We start from the raw sequence: 27,463 nt of genomic DNA on the forward strand, positions 1-27,463 counted from the left end.
GAGTTTAACTCTTGCAGTCTCCTTCTGGGTGCTTCCATTCTTTCCAAAGTCATGTGAAGCCACTTATCCAGCTTTATTGTGTCAAGTCTTTGTGTGTGTGTGTGGGGGGGGTGCTTGTGTATGTGCACACACATGCGTATGTAGTCACTGCGTACCAACTTTGTGGAGATCAAGGGCTCTACTTACATCATGCATGGAGTCTAAAAGCTTGTTCAGTTGGGAGAACCTCTGCCAACTCTGTCCAGAACTGTTGGGACACTTGGTGACCAATTTCCTCAGTTTTTTGATATACTTTGTCCTCATATCCTCAGATGCAGCCTGGCTCTTGAGGCCATCTTTGGGAACTATGTTAAGGAATACAGACATAAATCCACATGTGAAGAACACATATTATCTTATCATCTTTGCAGTTCCATTGCCTCAAATATTTTAGACTCACATACTGGTTATGAGGTTGGACTATGTCTTAGTTAATTGTAATTATGAAGAGATATGACAGTTCCGTACATGGCAAACACTCTCACTCTCTCTCTCTCTCTCTCTCTCTCTCTCTCTCTCTCTCTCTCTCTCTGTCTGTCTCTCTCTCTCTCTCTCTCTCTCTGTCTCTCTCTGTCTCTCTCTCTCTCTCTCTCTCTCTCTCTCTCGCTCTCGCTCTCTCTCTCTCTCTCACACACACACACACACACACAAGAATGATAACTGTTAGACGTGATTATTCACATGTTAGCTCCTTTTGTTCTGGCATCAATATTATTACACAGCTCTCTGTTACTCTTACTTTATAGGTGAGGAAACTGGACTCTAAGTGGATTCATTACTATGGAGTATAAAATAAACGGCAGCTCAAACCCACTTTCAGTGTTTACCTTCTAGATACCATGCCCCACATGGTATGGGGAGTATCCTCAAAGTGTCTTCTGAATCCTTGCTTACCAGTGTCTCAGAGCCAGGAAAATACCTTTCAGTATCACAGGACAATCAGAGCTGGGGCTGGTCATGGGTGGCAGCATTTTCAAATTCAGGTTTAATTGCAGACACCATGGGGAATTGGCCATGTATCACATGTGCAATGCTGAATACATTGTTTCTCTGACTGCCTAGGATCTCCAAACTATGGTAGCATCACAGAGAAGTATGTATTGGTTTGCCTGTTGCAGGCTCAGCATCAACACTGTCTGCGCTCCAATGAGAGCTAATGTTCACTTTTAACTTTGACGAAGTAGAAAATGAAGGATCATATTTCTCCTTTGTTTTGTTTTGTTTTTAAATGGGTAGGTTTTACACTAAAATAAAACGACCACTTACAACGACTATTTTAGGAGCTGAGTATGTAGCTCAGTGGTTTGTCTAACATGCACAAAGCCCTGGGTTTCCCAGCCAGACCCCACCCAGCAGGGAAAACTTTGGGGTTCACAGCATTGTGCAGCCATGTGCTCCCATGCCCAGTCCCATGCTGTGTTGAAAGGAGCCACCTGGCAGGACAGATTACAAAAGGTGACAAGAGGGTTGTTGGTGGCATTGCCATTAAAGATGCCTCTTTGGAAGTCAGATTCCTGCTTTGTTTCCAGTGTGGTGGATAAGTGGTAACACATAGACTATAAAACTATGAACAGTACAAATACATAGAACGAAGGTTTTAGGAGGTAAAGACCTCCTGAAGATCCGTCCTGTGATATTAACACTGTGAGCGTCTAATATAGAACTCTTATGTTCTTACTGCTTTATTGAAACTCCCTCCCCTTTACTAATTTTCTGTAAATGGCATAAATGGTGATGTCTTGGATCATTAGTACTTTAGAGCAATTACAAAAGAGTTCTCTAGATTGCTTAGCCCCAGAAAGCCAGGTATACCATTGTCTCCAAATTAATCTTGTTTTCACAAATAAGGGTGTGAATGAATTATGTGACAAATAAAATAGCCTCCATCGTGATGCTAGCCATCTCTAGAGTTAAACTATTGAGATTTTGACTTATCAATTCCTTACATCTGTTTCCATAGGAAAACATATCTCTGAGAGTCACCATGCACGTTCCCGAGGCTTGTTAAACCAGAGTGTGACTTTAAATATCTGACTTTAATGTTGAGTTAAATGGCACCCATTGCATATGGGACTTTAAGGTTTATTTATTTTATGTGTCTATATGTTATTCTCTGCACATATGTATATATACCATATTCATGCCTGGTGCCCACAGAGGTCAAAAGAAGGCATGAAATCTCATGAATCAGAATTTCCAACGGTTGTGAACCACTGTGTGGATATTGGGACCAAATCTGAGTCCTCTGCAAGAACACTTGCCCTTAACTGCTCAGCCATTTTCCAGCCCCTAAGAACTAGTCTCTTCTGAAAAGTTTAAAAAGCTACAGAAAGATGGCAATAACTGGCAAATTACCAGTGACCCTAACTTGAAACTGAAAGCTTGCCAAGACCAAGCTATGGTACCCAGCCATAGACTGACAGGTCTTTAAAATACCAAAGCCATTTACAGTCCATCTTTTTCAATGAATACTTAAATGATGATGCTATCCCTACATAAAAAATATCATCTACCACCCAGGGACATTGTGCCATTCAGTATGGTGATACTATTTGCTTATATCAACTAGATTAACCAAAGATCATCATATTTCTGGTAGTTGCATTGTCAAAGAATCAAGGTTATATCATCTCATGTTCAAATATTACACATATATGCATATACATATATATATACACACACACAACACACACACATTGAGGTATAGCATCTCAATTTCTCAGGCAACTTTTAGACCAAAAGTTGGTCTAAAAAAACCAACTTTTTTTTAGAATTTGAAACAAATCAACAGCTAAAGGTAAATTAAGGAAACCCTCACATTTTGAATGCTGCCCTGAATTTCTGAATTTACTTATTAAGTCCAGCAGGCCTGTTGGAACAGTTCCAGAGCCTACATCCCGGAGAGGAGCTGAAAGCCATAAGCTTGAAGTCAGTCTGCTTTCCTCTTTAAGCAAAGGCTGTGGGATTCTTGCTACTTTGTTTCCAACCCAGTTCCCTGGTAAAAGAAACCTCAACTCAGTTAACAAACCAAGCTACAAGCCTAGATTGGGCAGACCTCCCACTATGCTTCTATAATCTTAGCTTCTCTTTGTGTTGTAATTCTAATATTGCAGCATCTGCCTTATTTTGACCTATGAAATCCTGAACCTTTAGTTCTAGTGTGACTTGTAATCTCTTTTCTAAGGCAGGGAATTTTTTTTGTCTAGGACCCTGTCTTTTGAGATGACATAGTAAATCAAGAGAATAAGTATTGCAATACCAATGAGTTTTTCCTCTAGATCCATTCCTGTTAAACCATTCAAATTATCATGACATAAAGCCAAAAAGACATGTATTGATTTTCCCATCTTTAAGTATCAAGATGCTATATATCTCTTGTATATCAATGAATTACCTGGTCCGGAACCCTTTGTATCTACTGCCCAAGCAGTTCAGGGCTGCAGTTAACGGTTTATCTCAGGTTTGTTAGGTTCTAAACAAACGTTGGGCGCCATTTTGTTGCTACTTTGTTTCCAACCCAATTCCCTGGTAAAAGAAAGCTCAACTCAATCAGTTAACAAAACAAGCTACAAGCCTAGATGGGGCAGACCTCCCACTACACTACTCCATTTCCATCTATCTTGTCCCATATAACTTGCTGTTTCTCCAGGCCATGAGCTTCTCTCTCTTTCCTCCCTCTCCCTTGATCTCCCGTTGCTCCTCCCCTTCTCTCTCAGCTCCTCCCACTTCCTCCTGCCCAATCATTGGCTTAAGCCTTTATGTGAAAAGTTAAGGTGGGGAGAAGGTTCACAAGGCATCTCCTCAGCTGCAGCCCCTCTGAGGAGTGGAATTAGCATCAAAATACAAGCCCAGGGCTCTCCACAACATGGGATCCTTGTGCTATCTTTGCTAAGTCCTCTGAGAGGCTGGTCATCCATTGTGAAATGTAACACACCTAGGAACTGGCTTCGTGAAGTCCATCACAGATGAACAAAGCAAGCAGTCAAAGCCTGTAGCTTCTGTGATCCCACGCTCCTTAGGCACTGCCGCCTTTTAATTTTGCTTTTTCAGAATTGAAAGTACTAAGTTGGAAGCTGATACATGCATTCAGGTAGTTTAAAATGACATCAGAGGCTGAAGGGGTAAAAATGGACGTAAACAGCATAAGGCCCAAGGTAAGTCAAATTTTCGGAGTGAGAGATGGACACTGGCAGAAGCATTTCTCTTACAGTCTGCCTTCCATCTGATGGTTTAAGGAAATATTTTTCCTAAACAAGTCATAGCAAGTAGCACAGTTTCACTGTGGAACAAAATCACGTCTACTAAATTGAAAGATAATACTTTACAGAGTTATGCTCTGGGGTGGACAAATTAGGACTGTAAGGAAGGGCCGGCTTCTTCACACTATCTACCATGCTGCAGGACTACAATAACACACATTCAACAAATGTTAAAAGTGTCAACCCGACGATACCCAAGACAGAGAGCAACAGTAGAAAAAGTTATATCCTGCCAATTGACCAAGAGTAGAGAATGTTATGTCCTGCCAATTGGCTTCCAGATGATTCTAAACCATATTTTAAGCTGCCTAAAGAAGTGAGCTGCTATATCATGCACAGACGAGAGGCACAGAATATCTAATTATATCAGGAAGATGTGTATAACAACTAGTGCCATAAACATCTAGCTCCATTTAAAATTAGTGCTGGTACGAAGGAAGCACTCAGTCGTATCGTAAACCTCTCCTCATTCTTCAAAGTATTATTTCTTTATTCCCCCTGTCTTGAAGGGAAAACAAGAGAGGTCACTTTCATCTCAAGCAGGCTCACAAACTTCCCTCCCTATGACAGAGAATACAGCAGCCCTTCACTCATTCAAATCTTCCCCTCAAATCTTGGCAGAAAAAAAATACCTACCTTTTAAACAAAAACTGTTTATGCTAGATTTTATGAAATAAAATTTACCTTACCCTATGAGGCAAGGAGAATGCGGACATTGTCACATGAAAATATGCTTGGTATCTGAATGAAGAGCCTTGATGCATTAGTCTGCTTTGAGCCAGCCAGTCAGTCTTGAAGAATGCTTATCTGGATTGGGCTTAGCATCCATGTGAAGGTCACTGTGAGAAGGCTACAGGCCTCTGTGGGGCAGTGCCTTAGTTAGGGTTTTACTGCTGTGAACAAACAGGATGGCCAAGGCAACTTTTTTTTTTTTTAAGTTTGGATGAGGGTCTTAAAGCCCACACCCACAGTGGCACACCTACTCCAACAAGGCCACACCTACTCCAACAGGGACACACCTCCTAATAGTGCCACTCCCTGGGCCGAGCAGGTATAAACTATCACAATCTCCAAAGCACAGAACCCCACCTTCACACAGCACCACCTTCTGCTTTGGATGTCATTCCAGGTTGAAAATGGACCACTCTATGCACAGCAGTGTGGTGTTTTTATAGAGACTACCCTGTGGGCACATTTATCATGAAAGTCATTACTAAAGTTGTCAGAATCCATTGTCAGAATGAGCTTGGCTGTAGAGTGATTTTGATATAGGTAACAGAAAGCAACTGAAAACCATGGTTGTCATGTATGATTAAATGACATTCAATTTATTTGAACAGGAACTTAAAATTCTAGTTATTTCCTTAAAGATTGTTACTATCATGCTTGAAAGCTTGGCCCAGGGGAAGTGGCCTTAACAGGAGGTGTGGTCTTGTTGGAGTGGGTGTGGCCTCTTGGAGGAAGTACATCACCACAGGGGTGAGCTTTGATGTCTCCTAGGACTCCAGCTCCACCAAGTGTGGAATAACCTCCTCCTGGCTGACTTTAGATCAGGATGTAGAGCTCTTGGCTCCTCCAGCACCATGTCTTCCTGCGTGCTGCCATGTGTCATGCCATGATGATAATGGATAAAACCTCTGGACCTGTAAGCCAGCCCCAATTAAATGTTTTCCTTTATAAGAGGTGCAATAGTCATGGTGTCTCTTCATAGCAATGAAACCCTGACTATTCTGATTTGTTTGATTTTATTTCATCTTCTTGTATATTAGTAATTTTTTAAAGAGGCCTGGGTGGGTGGGAAATGGGGAGTATCTGGGAGGAGTTGGGGGTAAGAGAAACCATAACCATAATATATTTGATGAAAAATATCTCCAATAAATAATTAGAGAAAGAGAAAAGCCAAGGTTATCACCAGAAAGAAAGAACAAAGTTGTAAAGTACAAAACGGTAAAATAGCATGTAATTAAACATCATGAAATAATAAACACGAGACAGAAAAATCAAGTAACATTTAAGAAGTCTAACATCAGTGGCGATTGTGGTTCCTAGGCAGAGCATTTGCCTGATACAGAGGAAAAATATATTTCCTAAAACTCGGGAGCAATATACTCTATGTAGCAACTTGGCCTTTCCATCAAAGATGTGAACACTCTGAACAGATATTCCTCAGCCATTAATAATCATTTAGAAGCTTCGCACAGAGGTAGCACCTCTGTAGACTTGTTAAGATATCATTTTATCCCTAAGAATAGTAGAATGTGGATGTATTTTCAGAGGAATGCCTGACCCTGATCACCTCCACTATGAACCAGCCAGTTCCACTTTCCCTGAAGGCCCTTGGGTAGCTCTCTGTGTTGTGTGTATTTCTCCTCCTCTTATGTTCTGACATTTGCTTGTTTCACACTTTATTAATATTATATAACCATAATATATTTGATGAAAAAAATTATCTCCAATAAATCCTTCAGGGTGTTTGTATTCCCAGCACGAGGGAGGAAGTCAGGTGCTGTGTGGAGTGGGTGTGGGCAGGCTGGAGTGTAGACACTTTCACCCCTTTATAATAGGGGAAGGTTGAGTGACCAGGGCAGGTTATCTAATACCCACATGCCACGCTGAAAACAAAGTGCACAATCAGGCTGCACTAAAACAGCAAGTGGTCGGGCCGACATTGAAGCTGGTTTTTGTCCTTTAAAGCCTGTTCCTTAACTGATAAATATGTGTGAACAGTCACATTTTAAGTAAAAGGACTACTTATATTTCACTGTCCAGACCCTCTGAGACATGCTCGCTATGGACACTAGCTTCTCCATCACTGTTTGCAAGTTTTGGTCTCCTCTTTTCTAGGTCTGCTAGTCACCACTGGGATACATATAGTGCAAGTCAGTCAATGGGATCTGGACTGAGTCCTAGGTTTTCCTCTTTCAAGCTTGGAATCAGGTTATAAAGAAACTGGCCTCGTTAGTGTGAGGTTGCTCTTAGGTACCCAGCCTGAAGGGTCCTCCATGGTAGATCTCAGATGGAGGCAGACTGGGAAGACAGGGAGCTCAGGGTTGGTAGCTCCTCTGACTAGGGGTACAGAAACTGTAAGTGGAAAGCTCTTTCCTTGACTCTTGATGACCTCCAGGTACTAATCAAGGCAATCTTGAGTTCCAGCTCATTCTTCTTCTTACTAAAATCAGTTTTTTACCTCCTTTGATCTGTCACGGTTTTAATTACACATACATAGATCACTTGTCAGATTGTAGCGAGACTGTGAGACACCTACAATTTAGTTCATTCTCATAATCAGGTTCCTTAATGGTTTTGATTTAGCTCAGTTGTATTTATATGTTGCTATAGCTTTGGTATCTCCTATGTGACATCAAGAGTCTGGTACCATAGCTTTTAGGTGGAACCTGGTCCTTTGAAGTATTCCAAACCTAGACCTCTTCCAAACCTGACCCTGTGCCCCATAGTTTTATGCCTAGAACCTAGGAGTGTTGTCTTTCAGGTCCTGTCTTTTTAACCTGCCTCGCCTGTTAACAGCTGGATTGTCTTCAGGTTTCCTCTTCAGTTCTTATCTTCTCAGCCCAAGATTAAAGCAGCTAAGTAAACCATTCCCACTATCTCTCCTTCCATTCCCTGTTCCCTGTGCCTACCCAGCCTGCCCTTCTCTGTAACAGTAAACTTTATTCTCGTCTTGTAATTCCCTCTGAGGTTTGCTGCTGCCAACCTAGGCCTAGCCCTGGAAGCTTCTACACTGGGAACAGCCTAATCTAGGCCTAGAATGTTTTCAGCCTCTGAGACTTACTGCAGAACATGCTCACCCTTTCTAGTTCTTTCTGAGCTCTGGGTAGCTAGTTCAACTCAGCTGTGCTGGCTCAAACTCCTCTTCAAGCTTACTGATTCAATCTGGCATTTCTTTCAGGCTCTAATTGAATTTCTCTACTTGGCCTCAAACCAACTCTAGCTTTCTTTTCTAATCTGCTTGTGTAAGACCCCCCAAAAACCGAGGGTGCCCCAGTACCCCACACCTAGGAAGGCGACACCCATATCACTCAAGAGAAATGGTCTCAATGCAATAGCACGAGGATTTCTTTTATTTTATATCCTCTAACACTCCTGCCCCACCCCCACCCCTTCTCTGCCACTTCCCCAGCTCATGCATAAGCTCTTTCTTGGGGATGTGTCCCTTGATGTTGATCTCTGCTCTGAAGCCCTGTGCTCTCCCATGTTCTTCTGGTCTGGCCCTCATCTGGCCACTGAGCATTGAAAGTCCATTGCTATGCCTGCCATCCTTGCACCTTCTCCTGAAGATTTATGATCTCAGTGGTTATTCTGAAAGTGGAAATTGTCTTGTGTACGTTTCAGGGAATGTCTAGATTATTTCAGAAGTCTTAAGGAATCTCGGGATGGTGACTGTGATGGTTTGTATATGCTCATCCCAGGGTGTGGCACTATCAGAAGACGCGACCAGCCTCTTCCTGCTCCAGTGCTTCATAGATGGGGTAGATGTTGGGCTGGGCCAACTCAGCTCAGTGTTCCCTGATTCCTTTCTGTTCTCCATTGCTCAGCCTGGGCTTGAGTGTGTCTGTATCAGAGTGACCCATCTAGAGTTCTCCCTCCTCAGTGGGGCATAACTCAAGCAGACTGGCCCTAGACCTAGGACTGTGTAGTAGTTGAGCTGGTCACCCTGTCAGCTCTTAACCCACCAGCAGGGCAAGCTCTCTGTCAATCATGGCCAGGACACAATGCTGCAGCTGGCAAGGGGCGGGGTCAGCTCTCCCAGGCTTACTTGGGGACAGCTCCCCACTCCCCTGCCACCAGGCCCTTCTAGCATACAGTGTTCTTACATTGTGATTCTGCAGTAGGGTCACATCTCGTAACTTGAAGATTCCTAAAGATTTTGCTTTAGGTTGGAATTTGCTTCAAGGTAATCTTGGGGTTGTAGATAAGCCAGGATTGATCATGGGGTAATAGAATTAACTATGTGATGTGTTTGTGCTGATCATGTAACTGGTTTTATTTGTGCTAATAGTTAAATGATCTGATAGTTATAGTTAACACCTTTTCTTTTATGTAGTCATTATTTGAGTGGACATTTAAAAGGCTGTTTGTATATTCCTAGGAATGCTTTTCGCTACCTAGGTTTGATCAAGTCTGCTCAGAGAAGAGGTTGGTTGCCAGTGGCTGACTGGGTACCTGGTATCCCAGACCCTTGGCAAACTCTGCTCTGGAGAAGGAGCCACAGCTGACCTCAGAAGGGTAGGGTGCTGTCACATTTAGTGCAGTTTGTAGGGAACTGCAGAAGCTAAAGCTTGGAGAGCTGAAACGACTTATCCAAGGTCACACAGCTTCTGCTATCCCCTCACAGCCTGCCTCAGTCTGGAGGATTTTAGACAGTTAAACAACAAGTTAGGCAGTTCCTTGTGGTCTTCCTTTCTCTCAAGAAAAATAAGTCTACTTTTTTTTTTTTTTTTTTAATTTAAATGATGCATAGCATTACGGTCAGAATCACAACATGGCTGGCTCTCCGTTTAAAGTACACAAAAGTGCTTATGTCTGCATCTTTGGGAATGCATGGGAGTCAGAAAGGAAATCCCAGTATTTGGTTTCCTAACGTGATGAGCTTCTATAGCTGCTGGAGCCACACATGCCGGTGCCTGGCAACGCTCAGAGAATGTTCACATTAATCTTCACACAACTGTGTGACATTTGTCACACATGGCCTTCATATTGTAGATGGTGCCAAACCAAATCTACAAAACAGTTGCATTTATAGGTTATGAGGAAGATTTATACTTCTTTCTAAAGAAGAGTAATTCTGCGCACGCTCACATAAAGAAACATTGTACATTGGCAGTGCACAGAATCTGGGCCAAGGCCTCCACTGTAGTGTTCCCTGCATCTCCCTCCCCCTGTGCTTTGTTGTGCAGTCAGTTTGGCTTTTTCACACAGTGAAAAGGGAACTTTCTCACCTGGTGTTTGTTCTTTGCAGTAATCCCTTCCTGACCCCAGCACTAACTGAGAGGGGGAGGGCTCTAACTCTAACTGCTAAGTCACTTTAGAATGCCAGTTCTGCTTAGGAGGAAATGTGGGGATGACCACTGAGGGGATTAGACATCATTTAGAGGTTTAATGACAGAATCAGGTCATATGTGCTGAATGTGCTAATAAGTACTAGTAAGCTGTGCTGCGTTGATGGATTGGTGTGGGGGGTCCTCTCCTGGGGGTTGGTTCTTGCATGTAACCATTTTATTTTGTGGTTTCTGCTGGCTTGTGTTTCCAGGGCCACAGACACATGCACTCTCTGACTTTTCTGTCAGTGCATTCTTTTCTCCCACTTCCGTGTTCCTTATACAAAACCCTTCTGTGTTGTGTTCCTCCATTCTCTCTATGTCCACTGCCTTTGTCTTAGTATTCTTGGTGTGGGCTTCTCAAGTTCTTATGCTCTACGTGTGTCGGAGAACTTAAGGGGAGGTAACAACCAGACTTCAGAAGGAGCCTATGGTGTTTGTGCTGCACTGGTATGCCATTGAAGTCTGGATAGACCTTGCCCAGCAACTGTTGCTGTAAAGGAGTTGACCCAGGAGTGAGTGAGACAGCTAACACAGACAGAGAGGGGACAGCCATGATGCTTTTCAGCTTACAGGTCTCTGCCTGCCACCAGATCTTCCCACTTAATTAAGCATTTATACATACTGTCGTCACTTATCAAAAACATGTTGTTGTTTTTTTAATGTAGTATTCCTTTTGATATGTGTGGTTGTGTTTTGCTGGCATATATGTCTGTGTGCCAGATCTGTGCTCAGTGCCCATGTAGGACAGAAGAGGGTGTCAGACACCCTGGGGTGGAGTTATAGATGATTGCAAGCTGCCCTGTCAGTGCTAGAATCAAATGCAGGCCCCTGGAAGAGAAACCAGTTCTTAGTTGCTGAGTCACCTTTCTAGCCTTCCAAAAGCATGCTCTAAGGTAGCAGAGTTAGAAACAGATCCCAAACCTCGAATAAAACTAAATTACATTAAGGTAAAAACCAAAAACCTAAATTTAGAAGGACCTCTGGTAGGAGATGAAGGACCAGGCTTAGAGACAGGTGGATAGAATTTCCAGTCAAGGTGATTACACACAGGTGTGCATACAGCATGGAGACACTGAGACAGGAGGACTGAGACTTCATGGCTAGCCTCAACTTCATACTGAGACTCTGACTCATCTTCTGATCCTAACCCTGTATAGAAAGGATAGGGATAAACAAGTAAATTTGGGGGGCTGGAGAGATAGCTCAGGAGGTAAGAGCACCGACTGCTCTTCCAAAGGTCATAAGTTCAAATCCCAGCAAACACATAGTGGCTCACAATGATTCATAAAGTGAGCTAACTCCCCCTTCTGGTGTCTGAAGACAGCTACAGAGTACTTACATATAAAATATATATATATATTTTTTTTTTTTTTAAAAACCAAGTAAAGTTATTAAAAATATCATCAGAGCCATTGGAAAAGAGGTAGGTGGGAGATGAGCCCAGAGAGGAGCAGAGCTTTGTCCCCCACTATGATAAGTTTCTATGTAGGTGGATGAACTGCTTTCCTGTGCCCAGAGGGTCCCTAGCATAAGGACAGAGGTCTGCTAGGGTCATGCACAGCTCAGCCTGAGGAAGGGAACATGGATGCATACTGTGACCGACTTGCACAGAGACCTGGCTGTGTTCTTGTCTGGTCCATACTGGTTATGGACTAGGTTGTTTGCCCTGTAATTCCTAGGTTGAATCCCTAATCTCAAAATGTATTAGAGGATAGGGCTTTACTGAGATAATAAAGGGTAAATGGAGGGCCCAGTGAGGAAAAGAAGGCACAGAGTGGCTACAGGTAGGGAAAGAATCCATCAGTCAGAGGTCTGTTCTGGAAGCCACCAGAAGAGACTCTGCCTCAGGTTAACACCGGTTTTGAACATGTAGCCTCTTGGAAAGAGGCAACAAACAAAAAATTAAAATGCTAGTGAATAGAACAGACTGGAATCAAAGTTTCAGAAGAAATGGCTGCTGTGATCACACGCTTCTTCAGCAAAGGGAGACAGCGAAAGGCGACAAAACACAGATGTAAGAGACAGGTACAGACATCCAGAGGTAGACCCAGTTTCAGTGGTAACTAACTTTTCTTCAAAGTCTGGGGACCGTCAGGAAATGCCAGTTTTCCATCCTGAGTCAATCAGGATTATCCACAGCAAGCATTAGATTTTGAGGAGTAAGAAAAAAATGTATTGAGGGGATCTACCTGGTTGTTTCATGTTTTTCTACCACAATGTTGATACATCTTGAGGACCTAATTTGACTTTAAAAAGAAAAAGCACATGGGCTTGTGAGGTGGCTCAGCAGTTAAGAGCACAGGCTGCTCTTCCAGGGGTCCTGAGGTCAATTCCCAGCAACCACCTGATGGCTCACAACCATCTATAGGGGGATCTAATGCCCTCTTCAGGCAGCTGGATGTACATGCAACAGGGTGTTCTTATATTAAATAAAGTTTAAAAGAAAAAAAAAAAAGAAAAATGTAAAGGAAAAACACACCAAAAACATCAAAATGCAAATATATTACTACTGCTTCTGACCACAGTACTCTGAATTTAGATAGTAAAAATGCTAATACTAACAGAAGCAAAATAAATACTGCCCACCATATTGATCTAAAAGCTTATATACATGAGATCCAAGTAATAATTTAAAAAAAGAAACCTGGAAGATATAAAGAAAAATAAAACTTATGAAAAGAAACTTGATGAAACTTAGAGAAGACTAAGATGAATCTTAGAAAACTCACAACCTGAAGCACCTGAGTGTGTTGTCCAGTGAGCGTCACATGAGCAACACCTCCCCAGCACCTGACAAGTAGGAACTGCTGATCTTTCTGAGGGAGAAAAAAATGCTTGTACAAATTTGACTTACACTCTGATAAAGCCATAGAGTAAACCCAAGCACGTAAACTATGGGTTGTGGGAAGGCTTTCAGAGAAACAGTGTTTGTACTTGGAAGTTGAGACTGACTGAAGCTAGGGAAGTAGTGTGAAAGACACTCTGGGATTTCCCAGGGCAGTATCCCATTTCCCAAACACTAGGCTTTGGCATTCTGTTCTTATTTTTGTTTACTCCTGAAGCAAGGTTCCCTGAAGCCCAGGCTGGCCCACAACTCACTCTGCCATGAGGGCTGGTTTTGTACTCCACCTCTTCAGTCTTGGGAGTGTGGTTGTGTTCCACCACGCCTAGCTCTGGAAGAACAGAACTAAGTCATCTGTTAGTGCTTAGACTCAGTCAGCCTCTGAAGGGAAGCTCCCTGAATCAGGCATTAACGCTGAAGCTCAGGAGAGAGATGAATATTATGTAGTGACAGTAAGTAACATCTACAGATAACAGCAGTTCAGTAAGCTTTTGAGTATTCAAGTTTATTCCATTTGAAGTGAAATTACAAAATTTGTCTCCATATTTGGGAAACCATTTTTATACATTGCTTTTTTATTTTTTATTTTTATTTTTATTATTATTTTTATTATTATTATTATTATTATTATTATTATTGGTTTTTCGAGACAGGGTTTCTCTGTGTAGTCCTAGCTGTCCTGGAACTCACTCTGTAGACCAGGCTGGCCTTGAACTAAGAAATCCTCCTCCCTCTGCCTGCAAAGTGCTGGGATTACAGGTGTGCGCTACCACCGCCCGGCTCACATTGCATTATTAAGTCAAAGGAGAATGTCGCACCAGATTCCTGAAAACATTAGATAAAATTTATAAATTCCTAACAATACTTTGAAATAGATTGTGACTGACTACTTAGTAAAGCATTAGTATGTATCTAGCTAACATTATATCATATTTTAAATTGTTAAAAGGATACAACTCACAGACCATATGAAGCTCAAGAAGAAGGAAAATCCAAAGTGTGGATGTTTCAGTCCTACTTAGAAGGGGGGGGGGAAGAATATTGAAATATAGCTATTAAGTCTTATTCTGCAAATACAAGAAAATGGAAAGGTCTAACTTGGAAGGGGGAAGGCTATATTCACAGATGGAGGGGGAAGGAGGAAGGAACACTACATCTACACAGATTAATGAGGTGGGAGAAAGCAAAGGCTATGTGTGCTGCACAGGAATTAGAGTGTGCAGTGGGATGATGGATCCTGCTAACAGTTACTTCCGAAAAGATGAGTCATGCGAGTGTGAACCTACACCAGAGAATGTAGAACAGCCTTCTGAGAACTCCACCGTGTGTGTGTGTGTGTGTGTACATATTTTTTAAATTTACTTATTTTATTTATATGAGTACACTGTCGCTGTCTTCAGACACAGCAGAAGAGGGCATCAGATCCCATTACAGATGGATGTGAGCCACCATGTGGTTGATGGGAATTGAACTCAGGACTTCTATGGCTTTGTAATCTAATGGCAAGAATGCTTTTCCGTGCTAGGCTGACAATGTCCAGCACCATTTATACTGTTCATGAGCTTTGACAACTCATGAATAGAATCCAAAAGTGTCATCTTATGGAAACGCAGAACAGAAGAACAGTGCCCACAGGCTGGGAAGGATCGAGAGGCTGGAGTAGGCAGATCTTTGCTCAAGCACTCAAGCACCATTGCATCACACAGGAATAGGCTCTGTTGTTTCCCACAGTAGGTGCTATCGTTAGTAATGTGAATCACATACATGAAGGTACTGAACGTCCTCAGAACAGAGGATTACATGTGATGGGCATTCTTCTGTTTACTTAGTCTTCTGCCATACAGGATGCCACACACTTTCTCTCTGTCACACACTTCTTCACTGCCTTTTAATACAAAACTCATGTGTAAATATATTAGGGTCATTAAAAGAGAGTGAGGTAGATTTGTAAGTATCAGGGACTGTGGTGTAGACAGTAGCCTGACCCTAGAGATCCCAGTTCTGGAGGGTCAGAGATGTGAAACTCAATGCCAACCAATAGACTTCGGCAAGGTGGTGGCATTGTGTTGTGTAAGGTTGCCTTTCCAGACTGGAGAGTCTCCTACTGGCCAGCAGAAGCAAGCAGCCATGTGTGAATTGCCAGTGAGGATGGCAGAGGATCTCAGCTTGCCTTCAGCCCAGTCAGAAAAACTGTCTCAACTTCATGGCACCCAGAGAATAACAGGCCACGCGAGCTTAGGTCAGGAGACTCATCCACAGAGCCCTCTGGAGCACGGCCAACCAACACCTTACAGCCTGATGAACTAAGGGCCTTTTGGAGCAGGGGATTCAGCTAACTCCTTCAAGCTGTAATGATTGATCTATAGCTGTCTTATGTACAGTAAGAATCAGAAAATACAATCTTTTTTTTATTCTGGGACAGGGTGTCTCTGTATAGCCCAGGCTGGCCTGGAACTCACTCTTTTAGACCAGGCTGACCTCAAACTCAGAAATCTGCGTGCCTCTGCCTCCCAAATGCTGGGATTACAGGCATGTGCCACCACTGCCCACAGAAACTACCATCTTGATGAATGTATTTGTAGTCAGTGAGACTATGATAACTTGTTCAATCAGAAGTTAACATGCTGAAATGGAACATTTTCCACAAAGTCCACACCCTTCTCAATTGGCAATAAGTTGAAAATCCCAAGCTTCTTCCTAATCCACCATGCTGTTCACACACCCGTGCATCACAATGCATGTCGACTGACCCTGTGGTCTTCCTGCTGCAGGTCTACCTCAGGCCTTTGCATTAATCATGTGTTTCTTCTGTGTAAACTTCACATGTGCCATAGTAGGCTTCCAGTCAACATTACGCTGGATAACTGAATAGCTTTGGAGCAGCTGGATAACTGAATAGCTTTGGCGCAGCTTGTGCATTATGGTCTTGTGTATAATAATGCCAGTATAGAAGTAGACATGTCTGCAGGTTTGTGTGTAGTTAACTGAGATTTTTTTCCTTAAATTTAAGTTATTAGCAGTAGTTGTCTCATGGGGAAAAGAGTATTAGGGAGAAGTGAGGTTTAAGCGAATGGATTGTCTATCATTCTGAGTGTATCAAAATCTACTGCTGTTGGGATGGAGAAATGGGGGTCCATTTGTAATTTTCTAGCATTTACTAACCACCAGAGACTTAGATTATTACAGGATAACAAATATTTTTTTACATATGCTACTATCTTTGAACTCAAATCTTCTGGGTGGAAATAGAAATCCTGAAGAGACCAGGTCTTAGATGAGTAAACTTAAGAACGAGTTGGTTCCCCCTGAGCTGCTTGTGTCCAGCAGTCTTTCTTTTCTGACTAAGTTCTTATATGGCTGTTTTGTCTTTAGGTGACAGAACTTGAAGTACTTGTGAGGGAACGTGTGTGTGTGACCATTTAGCACACGTTTACTGTGAAGCTTTCACATCTTGAGGTTACTGTGGGGATGGTCGCTTTGTTTGTAGCCATCGTCTGGTTGTGTATGTATGGTGTTGGGTGGAGGATGGAAACACAAGCATCTTATTATGGTAAAGATGAACAGATTCTCCAACACTTCCCCTTCATTCCACAGCTTCTTCCTGTGACTGTGGCCAAAGATGTGCTGCTTCTGTTCCATTCTTCTTAAGACATTTTTTGAGTCACACAACAAATACAGCTACTCTGAGCCTGCTAGGCAGCAAGGGAGAGGGAGATCGTGCTCTGTGGAAGTGGGAGAGGGGGTGGGAAGGGAGACGTGGGGAGGGAGTGTTTTTCCTACAAGTAAGCAGAAGGGACCACAGGTTTGAGTGACATTGCTTTGGAGATTCCCAGTTGACTTCCCAGGAAGGACTCTTCAAAGGAGACACAACATTCTCTGTTAGCTGTCACTTTCGTAATATGAAACTTCGGGAAGTGGAAATGCAGAAGTGGATCTGAGAAGCTGCTCATCATCCCATGTGGCTCAGCACAGGAGCAGCAGCTCCATAGCATTGGCCCCTGGGCGGGGCTTTCCCCGTGAACTTACGCATGCTAGGCAGGGGCTCTACTTCTGATTCTGGTCTCTAGTTCTTGTGCCATTCCTTCCAGGCACAGGACCGTGGTAGAGAGGGATATTTCTCCCTACATGTTCCTCTCCACGCTTCCTTAGCCTGTGTTCTTCACTGGTGGGTTGAACCCTTCTGGCCTTTTTTGGAATCATGCAAGCTGTACTCAATAGTCCCTGATAGATTTTCTTGGTTTACATATGTTGTCACTGGCAGGTGCAGAAAAGTAAGTTTGAATTCCTGTAGGCGCCATGGGAGTTGGTAAAATGTCAGGAAGGTTAGCCCTCGGGCTTTTGGGCAGAAACCTCCTTCTGTGTCCATGACAAATGTACAAAATGAGTAGGAAGGAGGGAAATGAGAATGGTTTGTCTAGAGATCCTGTGTATGCAATTGGGAGGAGCTAGAACTGCCCCTGAGGCTCACACACACTCTTAGCCTGTGACCAGGCGAGGGGAGTGGGTGAGGAACCGTTATCCCATAGGCTGAAAAAGGCGTCCTGCCACTTTTGTGGGATTGCAGGCCATGAAGTAGAGTCACTTGCCAGATCAGGTATCTAGGTAAGAAAATCTTTTAGTGACAGTTAAATATTTTGTCACTCATAGATTCATGAGTTAACTGTCTAAGCCATTTTGGAACATTAGCCATCCTTTCTGATGAAATGCTTGGGGACACAAAGCTTGCAGCTTCTGCATGAACTGGTCAGGAGGTTCCCTTCTCCTCAGATTTAGCTGGCACGTGTCTTTCTATATTCCCAGCCCTTTAGCTCCATCTTTACTCTCTGGGGCTTAATATAGGCCCATGCCCGCCCCATGTGGCAGTGGATTAGAGGCTGAAGATCGCTGTGGAAACCTCCTGGATTGCTTTTCAGTTCTTGTCATCTCCGAGGCCCCACTTTCAGGAGGCCGTTGCTTCTGTTGTCTCTCGCAGAACTAGGTGGAATGTCACCGACTCCTGGCATGGCTCTAGTTAGTAAGCTTGCTTAGATCAGTGTCCTTCTCATCTGCCCTTGCTCACCTGCAGGCACCTGCAGTCATCAAGGTGTGACATGCCCAGGCTCCTTCCTGGTTTCCTTGTCCACATTGACGCTTCTGCTGCTTTTGAAGACATCTGTTCATTTCTGCAATCTCTTCCATTTCTGGTTGCTGGTTTCCAGCCCACTAGAAAGCTTTTGGACACATTTCTTACTTTGGTAATTGCTTTTATCATTTTTCCAGGGCGTGTCCAATCTGTCTTTGCAGTTGTGCAGTGCTGTTTTCTAGAGATGGTACAGCAAGTTGGCTGTGGAGAGAGAGAGAGAGAAAGAGAGAGAGAGAGAGCTCAGCTGGTCTCTGATATCAGACTCAAGAGACTGCAGCACAGAAGGTGGTGCTCTTCTCACCACAGTGTTGTTGTTTGGGAAAGAGCTGGCTTCCATCAAAACACATCAATCTTTTCTTTCTAGCCAGCTGACACTACTTTAAAAGGTTTAATAGTCGAATATTTACTTTCGAATATTGTCAGTCAAGAGATGTTGTCTATACAATTCTTTATGATCTTCACTAATTTTTATGACTACAGGAAGAGGTCACCAGATGATAATAGTCAAAGATCATCTGGAATCTGGTGGCTCCCATCACCCATGCAGGGTCACACATAAATGGCTTGCGTCAGGGGGTATTGGACATCTCCATAGGCACATCTCACACCATCTCACACCAGTCATTAAAAAAATAGAATTAAGTAAAAAGTAAAAATGAGGACAAATTCATGATCTCTGAGCATTGTCAGAGCAACGTGGGTCTGTGTAGACAGAATTGTTAGCAGCATGTCTATGTGTCTGTGTGATCTAGAATCAACACAGTGGCTGGGCATTGCCTGGAAGTGAAGACTGCATCCAGCCTCACTCCAAGCTTGCTGAATGAGAATCCTCCTATTAGTGAGCCTCTGGGTAGTTGGTGTGTGCGAGCATGCTTGAGAGGTTCTGCTTTGGTGGGCGATGTATGGTTGTGATGTATGCTCATGATGACTTGCATAAGAAGACTTTGGTCCAGGACTCAATCCATGACTATGTGGTTCATAAGACTTGTCATGACTCTTCATTGTCTTCAGTTTTTACAATTGGATTTAGGCTTTGTATATTCTCTTCTAAGTGTCTCATATCACAGTTCGTTGGATAGTACTAGTAATCAGTGAAACTACATTGATCACTTGGCTAAGATATTGTATTGTTACTTTTCTTGCTCCTAACAAAAGCAACTAAAAGAAGGCGGGCTTACTTTAGATCACACAGTGCAGCATGGTGGGGAAGGCAGGGCCCAGGTGTGTGAGATCTGCTTACACTGCAGACATTGTCAGGAAGCAGAGGGATGAATGCAGCTGTGTATTACCTCAGTTTCTCTTTTTGTTCATCTCAGAACCCCACAGTTAGGGCATATCTTCCCACTTGAGTTAAGCCAATCTAGAAATTCCCTTACAGATATACTCCAGGGTTTGTTGCATGGAACTTGTCAAGTTGAGAGTCTGGATTACCTGTCACAGTGGTGTTCTGGAAGACTGAAGTGTCCCTGAGCTCATCATTGGCACTAATGTCACAGTCACACAATCATTCTGGTTTCCACTCAATCAGTGGCTTCCAGGTTCTTGTCTTGTGAAGTTAAAGGATGATATTCAAGGGAACTTTGAGGGGCTGTTTAGGAAGGAGTCTTATTACAGATCTATACCTGAGAGCGTGAGAGAAAGAAGGCAGAGCTCCCATACAGCACGCGGACCACTGAAAATGGCACGGCACACCACTGAACTGGCAGTCTAGGGACTTTTATAGCAGGTAGGACAGAAATTGGGATGTGGTGCAGAGGGATTAGCTGGTCAGTCCAGTTGTCCCAACCAGATTTTGTCCTGGTGCTGCCTCTCAGCTTTAGACCTGCATTTATAGGGGAAGAGTGAGAATGAGAAACTGAGCTTCCTTTCTGACATCCCAGGCCTCTGACCAGGCCCAAACCATGACATTTTAGCTTAAAAACTTTGGGTATCTCTGGCCTTTGGTGGAGACACTGCTGCTTAAAGAGCAGATTCTGCTTTTATTTATTTGTTTACTTTGGAATTTTCAAGACAGGGTTTCTCTGTATAACCCTGACTGTCATGGACTCCCTTTATAGACCAGGCTGGCCTCAAATTCACAGGGATCCACCTGCCTATGCCTCCCAAGTGCTGGGATCAAAGGTGTGTGCCACCATATCTGGATGCACTTTATGATTTTAGATAGTTTCTGATACCCTAAAAGTGCCTGGTCATTTCTGTCTCACGTATTTGTGGTATCACGTATTATAGGAGAACAAACCATCCAAAAAAGTAGTCTTGTTTTCATGATTAAATAAATAAGGGAAGGCAGAATTAATTTGCCTTGCTCTATAGTACCTGGGTCTGAGCTAGGTCATTTTCAAGCTTTTCAAAGGACTGTTGGGGGGCAGCATTCTGGAAGCTGCTGTATCCACATCTGGTGCCTGGACCAGGGTCTCTCAGAGTCTGGGCTTTCACCTTTCTATGACTTTTGACGTAGACTAGGCCAGCTCCTTTCAAGAAAATATTCTGGCCAACAAGGCAGAAACAGTCTGGCATTAGACATCCTACAGCTCACTGTGACACAGGCTGCTATTTGAAGGTGTTCTGAGCCTGTGCAGATGGGGAGAAGAGCATTCATGTCCCCTCTTAATGAAGAGTATCAAAGAAATTGTAAAATTATAAAATTGTCACAGACATTGAATGCTTAGACTACTTGCTATAAAGGTGACTCGTCATCAAGGCTTTAAAAGAACTGTCTGTCTGTGTGTGGTTTGTGGATGTTCATTTTCTTTTCCTGTTGCTGTGATAAATACCCTGACAAAACCAACTAACTTAGCTCTGAGGGTGGCAACCCGGCAATATTCTGAGAGGCACCACTAGCAGGTCTGTTATGTTTTCATGGCCCAGTGTCAAGGGCCACTAACAGATCCTTCAGATTGCTACTGCTCATTTCATTAGTAAGTGTCTGCATGCAGGCTGCAGTGCTGGCCACTTCCTCTGTGATTCATCCATAAGTGGGTTTGAAGTGGAGAAAAACCCAGTTTAAGCATCATTTACCATGTGTCAAAGTATGCATGCCAGGAGTGTGGTTCCACCCACTGTGATTGCGTGCTCACCCTCACTTAGAGTTTACCATAATTCTTCTGGTCAGTTTCCCCTCAGAAAAAGTTTTGAGGCCAAAATGGGAACCTGCTAACAGAAACGTGAGTACCGGGGATAGGACAAACATGACCTGTGGCCCTCTGTGAGCACCCCCCTCACTTCCCTGACATGGATCCCTGACATTGGGATCATTTGATTCCATGACTAAAACTCCCAGGTTGCCAGTAGCACAGGAAGCTGTGAGGGGGCAAGATCAAAAGCCATGCAAATATTTGGTGGAATTGCTAGCAGTGTCATCCTGACGCCTTCTCTGTGGAGACTATGACTAAGAAAGATGCTAAATAGACTTGTTTATAGCAGTCAGGTGAACGAGCAAGGCCTCATCGCTCCAAGAATCAGGGAGCAAGCAGGATAGAGATTGCTCTCAGGACCACTTTCTCAGTGAAGATCCCAAATCAAGGCTAGAAGTGAGACTGCTGTCTGGCCAGATGGTGCGGCAATGGACAATGCCCAGTCATGTACACTGGTCCCTTTTGACTTTCCCTGGGAGGTAGGGGCTGGCATTTGCATTTACAAGTTTCTGATTTTAAGTGTGTAGTGTGTTCCAGCATTTCTCTGGGTAGGCTAAACTGATGGATAATTGTTACCATCTGAAATATGTGGGTATAATTGAAAAAAATGTGTGTCACATATATTTAGTGCCAGGTGTGGTAGCACAGGTCTGTGGCCTCAACACTAGCAGTCTGAGGCAGGAAAATCATAAGTTCCAGACCAGCCTGAGGTATGGAACAAGTTGAGGCCAGCATGGGCTATATAGAGACCTGCCTGAAGATGGTTTTCAAATACATAAATAAATAGATAAATAAATAATTAAATAAATAAACAAATAATGGCCAGAGAGATGGCTCAGGAATTAGGAAAGGCTTCTCGATTTAGAAGACCTGAGTTCAGTTTCCAGAACCCACATTAGGCAGCTCACATTGACTGTAACTCCAGCTCCAGAGAATTCAGGTCCCTCTACTGTACTCTGACATACACACACACACGCACACACACACACACACACACACACACACACATGCACACTACTTAAATGGTCCCAATAAATCAGAATGTGTGATAGATAAATATGGAAGAGATGACTGAGTGTCCTATAAACAGCCTGTCATCTAAAGTTTGGTGATGTCAGATGTTGGTAGCTGAAGGAGCAATTCCTTGATGAGTTTTGTAGGGTGCTCTGATGGGGTGTTTCTTCACCAGTGGTCTACAGGTCACCTCAGCTGGTGACTTTGATTATATCTCCCTTCTTTGTATTTCTAAGCATCATTGGAAGGTTATGGAGAGAAATGGTGAGCCAGTTGTACAGCAGCTGTTCTGTCAGCAGTCACCCTTGCCAGGTGTGGCAGTTGACATTTAAACTTATTAAAATAAAATGACGTTTAAAATTAAGTCATTTGGTGCCATGAGCACTGAATACTCAGTATTCTTTAAATACACAGTAGAGTGCGGCATGCAGCTACAGGCTACAGAGTTAGACTAGGAAAAAACTTTTCTACAGATGCACGAGGGAGTGAGATGGGGAATAGGTCCACTGAGAAGCAGACGCTGAGGTGCAGGTGAGAGAGGGTGGGTGGGGAGCAGGGCTTTCAGACCATGACATGTCCAGGTGCTGACATGGATGGCTGCAAAGGATGCGAGGCCGAGGGACCAGCGGGGTAAGGAGAGGGAAGCCTGAGGAAAGGAAGCAGGTCCTTGGCTAACACAGGACTATTTGTGCAGGAGGCTGGCAGGAGATGGATTCTCAAGGAGAGACAACCAACTTGTTTTAGATTTCAAATGTAAGAAACTTCCAGAAGAAATGTTCCCTGAGTGGATGAAGACTTGGGAGGTGGTACTACAAAGTGGTCCCTGAAGCAGCTGGGTGGACGACAGGAAGAGAGGGTGGAGCTGAATCCCCTGGCCACACAGTGGCCAAAAGGCTAAAAGGAGGAGGTAGCTGAAGGGAGACAGAGAAGCACCGTAGTAGTGAATAGAGCAAGCCATCTTGTTTTCAGTGGTCTGCTGACAGCCACCCCTGGCCATGGGTCCTGCTCCGTACTGCTTTAGATTCTCCTTTAATAAGAGGCTGAAGTAAGGATCTAATTCCCTGAAATCCTACCTAATATTAAAGTTGGTAACAAGTAAGGATGAGGTGGTTGAGATTTGTAGTCTGCTCAGTATAGTATACAACTGCAGGAAAGATCTAGGAAATATTGGAAACAATTCAGGAAAGTTCATCCTTCTATATCCAGTAACATGCCAGTGCGTCCCAAGCACAGGCCTCTCATTAGATCTCTTTGTTCAGCAATGCTCTAATTATCCCTTTACCTTTAAGCTCCACTTTCTTCTTTCCCATTATGTCATTTTTCTTTGTGTTTTTCACATGTACAATAGGCCTTATTCACCAGAAGGCAGAGCCCTGGGCTAGAACAAGGCTTGAAAAATGATAATGTTTCCTTGACAAGCCTAAGGTGACTGTGCCTTTGAGATTATTTGTCAGATCTCCCTTCAGGGTATATGGCCTCACTTCTGTTAAGATGACTCTTGGTCCATGTGCTGACTTGAGGAGTGGAGAACAAACAAGCAACTTTGCCACATGGGCTCAAGGTGGCCCTCTATCCTCCAGCTGTAGTTTGTGTATGAGAGAAACAGACAGAAAGACAGGCAGAAACAGACAGAGAGATGCAACTCACTCTGGTTTTCAAGTTTACTCTTTTAGCTCATATATTACAAGTTGGATGGGGTAGACTCATAAATTTTAGGACCTTAGGCATTGGTCAAGTATGCAAGGATACACAAGGCACAGAAAACAGTTGATCTCATGGCCAAGAAGCAAAAGATAGAGGAAGGGGCTCATTTGAAAGCTTTCCCCCAGAGACCTAAGGACCTGCCTCCACTTCAAACCATCCTAGAGACCAAGCCTTTCAACACGCAGGCCTTTGGGGGACATTCATCATTCAAACAACTCCAGCTTGCACATAGGGCCAAACCTTGCAGCCTTCCATTCTCGGCCAACTAACAATTTCCCTGCACACTTTCCATCCTGATGTTGGGTCCTTCTGAGTCAGGCTACTTTTTACATCTCTATCCACTGTCTCTCTGGATAATCTGGTCCAGGAATGTTGCTACTTATTTGTTTCTGTGTCTCTGCTCTTCAGTAGCTGACAGGAAACAGCCATTGAAGCAGTGTAGACACAGGGGCACTACCTTTACCAATGCTTTTCTCTGGCACCATTTGGGGGAAAGTCCACACCTGTGCCCCTCCCTTCCAACTCTCTAAATTCTTTCCTGTAGGGTTGAGGAGATGGCAGATAAGAGCAAAGCGCTGGCTGCTCTTCCAGAGAACTTAGGTTTAGCTCCTGGTAACCACACAGCAGCTCACGACCATTCTTATCTCTAGTTCCAGGGAATCTGATGTCCTCTTCAGTCCTGCATGGGCAGCAGGTACACATGTGATAGATGTGTACTCATGCAGATCAGAGAGAGAGAGAGAGAGAGAGAGAGAGAGAGGAGAGAGAGAGAGAGAGAGAGAGAGAGAGAGAGAGAGAGAGAGAGAGAGCATAAACAGTGCTTCAATGGGAATTCATGTTTTTACAGTCAGAAAACTATTTTGGAATTGAATATCATGGGGCTGAGTGGGGTTTCAGTCTGAGGAAGGTTCTCAGGTTGCAGATGGTGCTCTTGCTAGATACCTACAGGGCTGAACCACCTCTTTTTTGAAATCATTTTCCCTGAGACTATGACCGCATCTCACCTATGTCCCTTCCTGTCAGCCTTATCTCCAAGCATGGCCACTTGCATTAGGGATTTAGTTTCAACATATGAATGAGGAGAGCCCAGCCTAGTTACTAGTGGTCAGACTTTACACAGTGTCCACAGTTCAAAGAACACTTGAGTTTAAGGACAGAAGGAACAGCAAGGATCCAGCACCAATATTTCACAGGAATTTACAGAGAGGGTCAATGAACTAAACACTGGGTGGGGAGGGTTTCAGGGGGAACATTTGACGTGTCCACACTTGTCACCCTATCTGTCGCTTCTCACAAGTAGGAAGGCCATTGGGAGCTTAGTGATTTCATGGCAGCTGGAAGGGCCTAAGCCAGAACAGAATTGTTTAAGTAGGAATGTGTGCTAGAAACATAGAATCAGAGATTTAATGAGATTTGAAGATTTTTGACTTTGAAGGAGACTGAGAAATGAGAGGACATAGGTAGAGAGGGCCAGGGGTGAGGGAAGCTTTGAGTTGTGTGGTTTATTTTTTTAAGGTTAGAGGCATTAACTGGAGCTTATCCCCAAGATAGCTTTAATTTTTCATGTAACTATTAAGTTATTTAATCCTCTTAGAATATAGAAATGTGTCCTTTTATATTGATGAGGACACTGAGGCAGAGGCAAGTCCCCGGAGTGACACTGTGCTAAGAGCTCATACCTGTAGGAGAGACGTGAAACTTTCTTCCTAACAGCACTCTGGGGACACTTGGGCTTTGTGCCTGGTCAGCACTCAGCCTCTCACATATAAACAGCAAGTAAGAGTCAATATAAAGAGTAAATAACACACTAGGAATAGGCAAAGATCTTGCAGTGATGTGGTTGTTAAGGGCTCTTTGGTGAGGCAGGGGCTCAGTGTGTGGCTCTGGCTTTCCTGGAGCAGAGCACAGAGCTCAGTCTCCCTCTGCCTCCAAGGAGTCCAGAACTCTCCCACTTCTCACTTCAGCAGAAGCCCAGGCTCTCACATGCACAGATACATATAATTGTTTAAAAAGTTAATATTTTGTTTTTTAAATTGTTACTATTTGGGAAATAACCAAACAGTATTACTAATCAAATGAAAATTTAAGAAATACAAATATTGATCTTTATACTTTTAATATCAAAATGTAACCAAATGTGGATTTGGTTTTTTGTTCATTTTGTTTTTCAGGTTGGCATACAAAAAAGCTTGGTTTATTGCTGGGATATTCCTGCTGTTGACCATCCCTGTGTCCATTTGTGGGATCCTTCAACATCTGGCGCATTACACCAAACCTGAACTTCAAAAACTAATCATAAACTAAACTCCTAACCTATTGCTAAGACAATAACAGAATACTGGCATTGAATGACTTAATTCTTAAACATTAATTTTTTTTATGTTTTACTTTCCATAGAATTCTTTGGATGGTCAAAATATACAGTTTGGATAGTGTACGTATATTTTATTATATTTCATGAAGAATTTTATGGCATTTAAATATGCCTTCTAGAGAATGCTGAATGAGGTAGTAAGCGCACAATATTGGCAAAGAGAGATTAATTTCTTTCACTATTTTAATTCACGGTTTTTTGTTTGCTTTTTTTTTGTTTTGTTTTGTTTTTGTGTTTTCAAATCAGTGTTCTGTATAGCCCTGGCTGTCCTGGAACTTACTCTGTAAACCAGGCTGGCTTTGAGATCCACCTGCCTCTACCTGAGTGCTAGGATTAAAGGTGTACTCAACTAAAACCTGGCTGTTTTGTATTTTTTTGAGGCAGGCCCTCACTATGTAGTCCTGGCTATTTTGGAACTCAGTATGTAGACCAGGTTAACACAGATCTCACAGAGAGCCTCCTCCCTCTGTCTCCTCTAAGTGCTGGGATTAAATGTGTTCTCCATTACAACTGGCCAAGTTCACATTTTTTTTAATGTTACTAAGAAAGGTAAAAAATATGATTATGAATAAAAATGCAAATATCTTAAGTATTTTTAGTGTGTAGCTGTTCTCCATGCTCAGTTGCTTATATTTTCAGATTAGAGGTTTTTAATCTTTTAAAGACTTTAGTATTGTAAATTACCTTCAGCCACAAGGGAATTCCTCTCCATCAGAGCTACCAAAAAGTGCTGATGCTTAAGTCCCTCATATAAATTGAGTATCATCATACGAATGAGATCCATCTCTCCTATACTTACAGTCATCCATAGGTGACTTATGACACCTGATAGAATATTGGTACTTCACATAGGTAAGAGGATCTCTTTGAGTTCAAGGCCAGTCTGGTCTTTATGGGGTTAGCTGAACCCATGTTT

General features: G+C 43.1%; 2 pseudogenes; one reads left to right on the plus strand and one right to left on the minus strand.

Annotated features, from left to right (window-relative positions):
- LOC127672077 (transmembrane protein 184C-like) overlaps positions 1 to 18,377 on the minus strand; it is a 37,188-nt pseudogene extending 18,811 nt beyond the window's left edge.
- The window catches only part of LOC127672158 (protein arginine N-methyltransferase 9-like), a 231,974-nt pseudogene that overhangs the window by 115,389 nt on the left and 89,122 nt on the right, over positions 1 to 27,463 (plus strand).

The sequence above is a fragment of the Apodemus sylvaticus genome, chromosome 21 (genome assembly GCF_947179515.1).
Source record: "Apodemus sylvaticus chromosome 21, mApoSyl1.1, whole genome shotgun sequence".
Classification (NCBI taxonomy): domain Eukaryota; kingdom Metazoa; phylum Chordata; class Mammalia; order Rodentia; family Muridae; genus Apodemus; species Apodemus sylvaticus.